The sequence below is a fragment of the Plecotus auritus genome (genome assembly GCF_963455305.1).
Source record: "Plecotus auritus genome assembly, chromosome: 1".
NCBI classification, from domain to species: domain Eukaryota; kingdom Metazoa; phylum Chordata; class Mammalia; order Chiroptera; family Vespertilionidae; genus Plecotus; species Plecotus auritus.
Window position 1 is genome coordinate 131,077,464 of NC_137770.1, and position 10,136 is coordinate 131,087,599.

Consider the following 10,136-nt stretch of genomic DNA (forward strand, 5'->3'; position numbering starts at 1 on the left):
AAGTTCTATCATCTGGATAGTAATTATATAAAATTCTTCAAATTAAGTCATCTCATTGTTAAGGCCATAAAATAATAAGGGATTATACTTTTATGCTATAAGGTAGTCCCACAATGTATTTTCTTAATTGATGTCATCTCTTCTAACAGTTTAAATGGAAAGTGAATCATTAAAGTATAGGGCATGTCTCTTTTATTTTTTAAGCGAGGGATTATCATCAAAATTAAATAAAATTGGTTCACTCTTTTTTTTTTTTTTTAAAATATATTTCTATTGATTTCAGAGAGGAAGGGAGAAGGAGAGAGAGATAGAAACATAAGTGATGAGAGAGAATCACCAATCGGCTGCCTCCTGCATGCCTTCTACTGGGGATAGAGCCCACAACCCAGGCATGTGCCTTGATTGGAATCGAATTGTAACCTCCTGGTTCATAGGTCAACACTCAATCATGATGGCAGGGCAAGATTGGTTTACTCTTAAAACAATCAGAATATACAATTACTTAACATAATACAATGTAACTAAAAAGATGATTAAGACTTTAAATAGAGTAATTCAAAGAAAGAAATGCAAGTGACCAATAAGCATATGAACGGATCACATCTTTTACTAACAAAGATGTAAATTAAGATATCAAATTGGCAATAATTAAAGATATCTTTCTAGAAGACAGTCAAGCAAAATGTAACAAATGGCAATTTTGCATATTTTATGTATGAAAATAATCAAACAAAAACATTTATTTTTTTAAGAACATTCACTACAATGTAGTATTACCGCAAAAAAGAGGGAAGTTTGAGGAAGACTGCTTTAGTAAATGGTATATTTATATAATGAAATAATCCTATCCTATATAATAAAAGCCCAGTGACCATAAGGGCGTAACGACCATTAACGACTGCTTGACCAGTCGCTATGAGGTGCACTGACCACCTCTCAGTCTCTCCCCCCATCCCCAGCCCGCAGGCTCCTATGGCTGGATGGTGAATGGGGAACTGGGGTAGGTGGCGGCAGGGCGGGACTGGGGACTGGCGAGCAGGCAGAAGATGGTCCTGATCACAGGCTAGGCCTAGGGACTCTACTCGCGCACGATTTCGTGCACTGGGCCTCTAGTCTATAATAAAAGCATTAATATGCTAATTAGACCGGACAGCCAGACAACCTTCCGGATGAAGCCAGTGCTGCAAGGGTCGAGCCCCTTGCACGAATTCTGTGCATCAGGCCTCTAGTAAACAATAATTACAAAGGAAATATGTATATCTGTGTTCATATAGAAAGATATCCACTATGTATATACCATATATATATATATATATATATATATATATATGTATATATATATATATATATATATATATATATCACATGTATCTGTAAGGATGTATACCAAATAAAATAAAACACAATAAAAATATTGGTGTTAATAGTTCTCCCTAAATAACTGGGCTGATGCTTTCTTCTTTTGGCTTATATGGAATTATTTAACAGAAGTGAAAGGGGAAAAAAAGGAGGGTTTTGTTTTGTATTAAGAAAAGCTAGCTGAAGCATACCAATGGCCAGCAGGCAACTTTTGTGTGTGTGTGTGTGGTTTTTTTGGTGTGTTTTTCTTTTGGCAATTTTATGCCTACTTTAAAAATCTGGGTTTCACTATAGTCTATACCAGTGGTCGGCAAACTGCGGCTCGCGATCCACATGCGGCTTGCGAGCTGCCGTTTGCCGCTCTGTTGACCAATGAGTTTGCCGACCACTGGTCTATACAGAAATTCTTAAACACAGCTCCACACAATAGTCCCCTAGTAAGCTATTTCTTAAAAAATACAGATTCCTTAGCCCCAAAGTCAATGATCTTGAGGTTTAGGCTTAGGCTCAGAAAGCTGTTCTTCTATCAAGTTCTCTAAATAATTCAGAGGAACAGAAACTTATTCATGGGTAAACTCTGAACAATAAAACTGCTGGATCAAAGAATACATGTAAATTAAATTTAGGGTGATGCTGAGAATTTATCTCTAGAAAAGTTGCATTAACAATTTGACTTTTAGATGTCCATCCACTATCCTCCTCTCACTATCTTCCTAATAAAACATTGTTTTTGTTCTAGAGAGGCAAGATACCTAACCCTTTGTTAGAGATCATGATACTGAACAGACGTCTGCTGCAGAGCCCTGGAGAAAAGACTTTGCTTTTCTGATTAAAAAAAACGAGAGATACCCACAAGCAGTTTATGTTCTACCACGTTTTCTTACTTTGAATGTGAAAATATGTGAAACAACTTACGTACATAAAGGGAATGGCCAGAAAAATTAAGAAATCAAGATGTTAATAACACAGTGCCAGGTTCATACTATGTGAGAAAAATAAGTCCCTACTTGTTTAAACTACTAGCAATTGACAGGTTTTCCATTACTTTCAGACAGATGTATTCCTAACTAATTAACCCATTCACAATCCATGAGAATGTCCATTTCTCCTTCTTCCCTTCTCAGCACTAGGTACCATGAAACTTAATTTTTGCTCATTTGATTTAAAAATATAAATAAATAAGAGCAGAACCTCATTTTGATTTGCATTTCTTTAACTATGTGGAGGTTGAATTTCTTTTTCTGTATTTTTTTTCTTAAATGCCTTTTCACATTCTTTGTCCATATTTTCTATTGCAGTACTAATTTTTATTCTCACTGGTTTGTACAAGCTTTTTGTAAACCAAGGAAATCAGATCTTTATGACATACATTGTAAAACATTTTTGTTAGTTTTTCTTATTAGTGTTAGGTTTTGTGTGTGTGTGTGTGTGTGTGTGTGTGTGTGTGTGTGTGTGTGTGTGTGTGTGTAGAGGGCATCTTTTAAATTGTCATGTACACATGAAATCCAGATTTTAAATGTTATTATTTCAAAGTAGTAGTATGCAGCAAACTTTTTCCCAACAAAAGAGAAATTTAAAATGTTAAATCAGCCAGGCCAGCTTAGCTCAGTTGTTGAGTGTTGACCTATGAAACAAGAGGTGACAGTTTGATTCCCAGTCAGGACACATGCCTGGGTTGCGGGCTCAATCCCCAGTAGGAGGTGTGCAGGAGGCAGCTGATCAATGATTCTCTCTCGTCATTGATGTTTCTCTCTCTCTCCTTCTCTCTGAGATCAATAAAAATAAACATTAAAATAATAATAATAAAATGTTAAATCAAGAGGCCTTTTGAGACTGAATGCCACTGGAAGAATTAGTTATAACCAGGTAAATCTAGGGAATAATAATTTTTAAAAAAGAACAAGGAAAATAAGGTAGGTGCAGGAAGGTCAGGTGGGGACAAAATTTTTTTTTTAATATATTTTTATTGATTTCAGAGAGGAAGGGAGAGGGAGAGAAAAATATCAACATCAATGATGAGAGAGAATCACTGATTGGCTGCCTCCTGCACGCCCCCTACTGGGGATCGAACCTGCAACCTGGGCACGTGCCCTTGACCGGAATCGAACCCAGGACCCTTCAGTCCACAGGCTGACGCTCAATGCACTGAGCCAAACTTGCCAGGGCGACAAGAAAGTTTTTGATACGTGATATATAGCACTCTACTACATTCCTTGCAGAAAATAGGTAGTATAAGATAAGTCCTCACTCTATAAGGATTATTAACTAGTCAGATAGAAGGAGAGGGGGGAAAAAGGAAATAATGCAAGAAAAAGAATTTCAAATGAACCAAAAAAAAAAATAAAATAAAGAAATCAACTGAAAATTATAGCCATCTAGAAATGCTTCATGAAATACATAACTGGGTCTTGACTTTGAAAATTATAGGTTTTCAAATAAAAATATATTGTTCCAGAATAGGAAACAGCTTATTTAACTTTACAGAACAAACTTTCTTGACAGTACACAAGAAGATAGAAATTAGGACTGGTTCAAAGAAGACACACTGACCAACATGAAGAGGGTTTATATTAGGGAAGTGGAAAGATAAGCAGCAGAATAAGCAGGGTAAAGCCAGGGAGATTGGAGAAGAAATGATAAAAGAAGAAAATTTACAGAGAGATTCGAGAAGAAATTACAAAAGAAATTCTAGCCCTGCTGTGTGGCTCTGTGGTTGAGCATCAACCTATGAATCAGGAGGTCACGGTTTGATTCCAGGCCAGGGCACATGCCCAAGTTGTGGGCTGAATCCCCAGTAGGGGCGTGTAGGAGGCAGCCAATCAATGATTCTCTCATCATTGATGTTTCTCTCTCTATCTATCCCTTTCCCTTTTTCCCCTCTCTCTAAAATCAATAAAAACATTTAAAAAATAATAAAGTAAAACATAAATCAGACAATGTCACTCCACTGCTTCTTCTTAAAGTAAAAGTCAATGTCCTTCAATGGCCCAGTGCCCCCTCTCACCATTTACTTCGTCTCAATCTTCTACTAATCTTAACATCTCTCACTCAGCCCCACACACTGACAGCTTGCTGTCTCTCAAAAATCCACACTCTCCAGCTGTAGAGCCTTCGCACTGCACTGGCTATTCCCTCTACCCAGAGTGATCTTCCAGATACCCACATGACTACCTTCCACACCTCCTCCTTTGCTGAAATGTCACCCTCAATAAGACCTACCTGGACCATACTATTTAAAATGTAACTTGCGCCCTAGCTGGTTTGGCTCAGTGGATAGAGCGTCGACCTGCAGACTGAAGGGTCCCAGGTTCGATTCTGATCAAGGGCACATGCCCCGGTTGTGGGCTCGATCCCCAGTAGGGGGCGTGCAGGAGGCAGCCAATCAATGATTCTCTCATCATTGATATTTCTATCTCTCTCCCCCTCTTCCTCCCTTTCTGAAATCAATAAAAATATATTTAAAAAATAAAATAAAATTGTAACTTGCTCCTATCCCCAGCATATCTAATCTCCTTTACCTTCCTCTACTTTTTTTCTATTATCCATAGAATTTATTATATTCTAACATAGTAAACAATTTACTTATTTCTTATATACCATGATATAAGAATTAACCAGCCTGTTCTTTTTGTTCACACTGCTCTTGCTATAGTTTAAGTAATCATTATCTCCCAACTAGACCAGTATTTTTCAAACTGCATATTGCTTTAGATCAGGGGTGGGGAACCTTTTTTCTGCCAAGGGCCATTTGAATACTATAACATTATTTGAGGGCCATATAAAATTATCAAGTTGCCCTAACTGCTTTGGCTCAGTGGATAGAGCGTCAGCCTGCGGACTGAAGGATCCCAGGTTAGATTCCTATCAAGGGCACATGCCTGTGTTTCGGGCTCGATCTTCATTGCGGGGCGTGCAGGCGGCAGCTGATCAATGATTCTCTCTTATCATTGATGTTTCTAACTCTCTCTCCCTCTCTGAAATAAAAATAAATTTTTTAAAATTATCAATTTTAAAATTAGCCTGCTAGGATCCTCTCCGACCCAGGCCATGGTCAGGGCTCGTGCAGGAAGCAACTAATTGATGTGTTTCTCTCACATCCGTATTTCTCTCTGTCTGTCTTTTAAAATATATTTTTATTGATTCAGAGAGAGGAAGGGAGAGAGAGATAGAAACATCAATGATGAGAGAGAATCATTATTGGCTGTCTCCTGCACGTCCTACACTGGGGTCGAGCCCACAACTTAGGCATGTGCCCTTGACCTGAATCAAACCCAGGAACTTTCAGTCTGCAGGTGGACGATCTACACACTGAGCCAAACTGGCTAGGGCTGTCTTTCCCTCTTCCTTACACTCTCTCTAAAAATCAATGGAAAAATATCCTTGAGTGAGGATTAAAAAATAAATAAATAATTTAAAAAATAGTAAAATAAAATTAGCCTTCTATATTTGGTCAAACATCTAATTAACTCACCCCTAATGCCTTAGCAGGGCCAGACCAAATGATTTCGCAGACCTTATATGGCCCACAGGCTGGACGTTCCCCACCCCTGCTGTATATTATCTTCGTCCTTTTTGTAAATGAAAAATAGAATTTAAAAATTTTTATGAGACTACGTTGCACACAGTAAAGGTATATTGTTTGGTCACATTTGTTACAATTAGATCCACACATGCAATTCAACTATATATTAGTTTTAAATTAAAGATCTGGCCCAGCCGAAACCAGTTTGGCTCAGTGGATACAGCATCGGCCTGTGGACTGAAAGGTCCCAGGTTCGATTCCGGTCAAGGGCATGTACCTTGGTTGTGGGCACATCCCCAGTAGGGGGTGTGCAGGAGGCAGCTGATCGATGTTTCTCTCTCATCGATGTTTCTGACTCTCTATCCCTCTCCCTTCCTCTCTGTAAAATATCAATAAAATATATTAAAAAAAAAAAAAAAGATCTGGCCCAGTTACTCATTAGGGAACTTTGGGCAATTACTTACTATCATTAAACCTCATCGACAAAATAATCACACATAACTTGCTATAAAAATGAACTGTCCTGCCCTAACCGGTTTGGCTCAGTGGATAGAGCATAGAGCATCGGCCTGTGGACTGAAGGGTCCCAGGTTCAATTGCGGTCAAGGGCATGTACCTTGGTTACGGGCACATCCCCAGTAGGGGTTGTGCAGGAGGCAGCTGATCGATGTTTTTAACTCTCTATGCCTCTCCCTTCCTCTCTGTAACAAAATCAATAAAATATATATATTTTTAAAAATGAACTGTCCTCTTCATTCACACTGCTATTGTTACAATTTGAATAATTATTAACATCCCTCCTGAATATTTTTCAAACTTCAAACTGCTTCAAACCAGCTTCCCTTTTTAAAAAATGAAAACATGCCAAGCCAGTGTGGCTCAGTGGTTGAGCATCGACCTATGAACCAGGAGGTCATAGTTTGATTCCTGCACATGCCTGGGGTTTCGGGCTTGACCCCCCAGAAGGGGATGTGCAGGAGGCAACCAATCAATGATTCTCATCACTGATGTTTCCATCTCTCCCTCTACCTTCCTGTCTGAAATCAATAAAAAATATATATTATTTAAAAATGAAAACATATAGAAAAAAATGTATCAGGTTAACACACACATTATGGGCATATTGTTGAAATAATTCAACTACCTTTTGTTGGGCTGCAATGTTACATACACATAATACAAGGTGGGGCAAAGTAGATTTACAGTTGTGAGTACTCCAAACAGTTTATTTTCCATAGGAAATTATAAACTTACTTTTACCCCACCCTGTAAAATGGGTTGCAGTCAAAATATTTGAAAAACACTGCTACACTATTACTATGATAAAATAATATTACTAGAATATTAACTTCAGTGAGAACAGAGACCTTAGTTTTGTTTATACCTTTAACTTTTAGTTATGACATATACTTTTGACTAACATTATACTTTATACATTATACTTTTGACTAACAATTCTACCTACCAACGTAAAATTTAGAGGATGACTTAAATAATCCACACATAATTAAAGATGGGAAGTTTGCCCTGACTGGGTGGCTTGGAGCATAGTCCCTACCCCAAAAAGGTTGCAGGTTCGATCCCCAGTCTGGCACATATGAGAGGAAACTGACTGATATTTTTCTTCTTCTCTCTCTCTCTTAAAAAAAATAAAAATAAATGATGTATCCTTAGGTGAGGAAAAAAAAGGCAACTGTTAATTTTAAAAATACAGTAAGTTTGATCTAATACCATTTTTTAAACTCTCTATATTTATGCCTATAGAGATAAGTGATTATTCTTTTCATAAACAGCAACACATAAAAAAACTGAAGATGTTACTAAGGACTGAAAGTCAGGAGTTTGAGGAAAACAAATAAACTAACTTTGCAATCTACAAGTTACTCTGTGCTTCATCCACAGTTAAGCTAATTTTAAGGCTCAGGATGTTAGGAAAAGATACTATCATAACCAATGGTTTTAGCAACTGTTTTCAGAGACTAAATAGAATGGTCACAGATTATGTTCCAGAAATTGGAACTAACACACACACACATCTGTACCACTCAGATGTTGTTTTTTAATCCTCATCTGAAGATATGTGTGTTTTTTTTTTCATTGATTTTAGAGAGATGAAGGAAGAGGGAGAGAAATATTGATGTGAGAGAGAAACATCAATTGATTGTCTCCCTAATGCACCCTGATCAGGGATCAAATCCAAAACCTAGGTATGTGCCCTAACTGGGAATTGAACCCTTGACCTTTCCATGTGTACCCACGATGCTCCAACCAACTGAGCCACACAAGCTAGGGCAATCACTCAGGCTTTTTAGGAGAAAACAATCATCATTTGGCTAGAACTACCACTTTCTCCTTTGGCTATTTAAAAAAAAAAAATCCTGCTTAATGCAGAATTGTTAAAATACCATAGAAGGTTCTGTTTTTTTGCTTGAAAAGCACAAACACAGGTTTTATCATTTGATTTATAAAATTCTTTTTCTTATTCAAATGTAAGTAAAAAGAGTAGCACAGAGTGACACTGAAAAATTTCTGCTTTTCAATTAGCCATCTTTGGTCAACCTCTAATTATTTTAGAGTTCGCAATCTAAGAAAGAAGTCTTCAGTAGAATTCCATTTGTCCACCTTTTCCCCACACCAAAGACTGTAGAGTGGAAAGTTCCAACTTTTGCAACTCCAGAGTGTAGTTATAAATACGGTGGGGAGGAGGGGGGAGAGAATACCCAACAGTAGTTGTTTCTTTTTTTTCAAGCCACTTTAAGTTCCTATAGAGCCCAAAACACTCAAGTTCCAAAGTGAACTTCATATTCATAATTCCATCATAAAACTTGCTTCCTTAAGTTTCAACCTTCCTTATAGAAAAGTTTCAAGTATTCCTAAACAAATTGGATCAGTTGCCAAATAACTTGAAATCCTCAAAGAGGTACCGTGAGTATCAAACTAAAAAGTAACAATTTCATGTAATTATCATCAGTCACACATTAAGAGCAGCACTTATTAAGTTAAGGAAGACATCATTCTTAAACAGATTTCTTCAAAAGATCTTTAATGTCGCCCGGCTGGTTTGGCTCAGTGGATAGAGCCTCTGCCTGCAGACTGAAGAGTCCCAGGTTCGATTCTGTTCAAGGGCACATGCCCGGATTGCAGGCTCGATCCCCAGTAGGGAGCGTGCAAGAGGCAGCCGATCAATGATTCTCTCTCATCATTGATGTTTCTCTCTCTCTCTTCCTCTCTGAAATCAATAAAAATATTTTTTTTAAAAGAACTTTAATGTCTAGTGTTTCTGCTTCTATCCTGCCAAAAGCTCTCACTTAATTTTGGGATGCTGTGACTCAGGGCCCAAAGATTTAGCTTATGCAGTCAGAATACGGAACGCGTCCTACAAGGCGCCTAAATTAAGCTTTATTAACAGAATCTGCATTTTCCCAATGTTCTGGCGTCTGCTATGGAGCCCTTCCAGTTCCAGTCGTCCCAGCCACACCGGTTTCCAGCTCTTGGGGAAGCAAGGGATCCAGACTTACCCCCAAATCACTTCCTCAATCACGTGGAGGCCCACATTTCCAGGCCCGTCTGAGAAACGTTTAGTCTAAGAAAAGAAACCTCGCACTGCTCCACCCAACAGGTGGGAAGGCCAGAGGACTGGACAGCTGGGCGCAAAGGCAGGGCCAGGCCGCAACACGGCGGGAGGGAGGCCCGGCCCGGTGCGGCCTGAAAGCAGACGGGCCCCCGCCGGCCCAGCCTACCGCCCCTCCGCCAATTCCGAGGCGCCCACCCCAGCTGACCTGACGGTGGAGGCGACTCAATGCCATGAGCCGCAAACTGGGCGACGACGGCACTTCCACGGTCTCAGTGCCCACAGCCACCGCTGCACCGCCACCAGCGCCACAACACCTTCTCCGGAGAGAGCGCGCCGCGCATGCGCCGAGTGTTTGGGACGCGAGGGAGTCACGTGATTGCGCTGCGTGCGTCCCGGCTTCACTCGGGATCCAAGAGCCCCCGCCCCGCCCCGCCCCGCCCCGCCCCGCCCCGCCCCGCCCCCCAGAGGCTGCCGCCGCTGCCCATCCAGTTTCCTCCCTCAGTGGGTTCTTCCCAAACTGAAAGGGTATTTAGGTCCTTTCACACCCGTGATCTTAAACACAGCCAGCGCTCAGCCCTTCCCCTGCCCCCCAAAGAAAGAAATTGTTTTTCTTTTTGGGCAAATCTAATGTTTCCCAACAATTGTTTAGGTTTTACCTCTCTACCTAAAAATGGACAGAAA

General features: G+C 39.6%; 1 protein-coding gene across 4 annotated transcripts in view; it reads right to left on the reverse strand.

Moving 5' to 3' along the window:
* PRPF39 (pre-mRNA processing factor 39) overlaps positions 1–9,801 on the reverse strand; it is a 46,830-nt gene extending 37,029 nt beyond the window's left edge. For 2 of the 4 annotated variants that reach the window (XM_080670755.1, XM_080670753.1), the window contains exon 1: positions 9,661–9,800. The gene's annotated coding sequence lies outside the window, so the exon portion shown is untranslated. Of the gene's footprint in view, positions 1–5,830; positions 5,880–9,660 lie in introns of those variants that run through there. The other 2 variants (XM_080670756.1, XM_080670754.1) reach the window with 2 other exon arrangements.
* Positions 9,802–10,136: the final 335 nt, after the last annotated feature.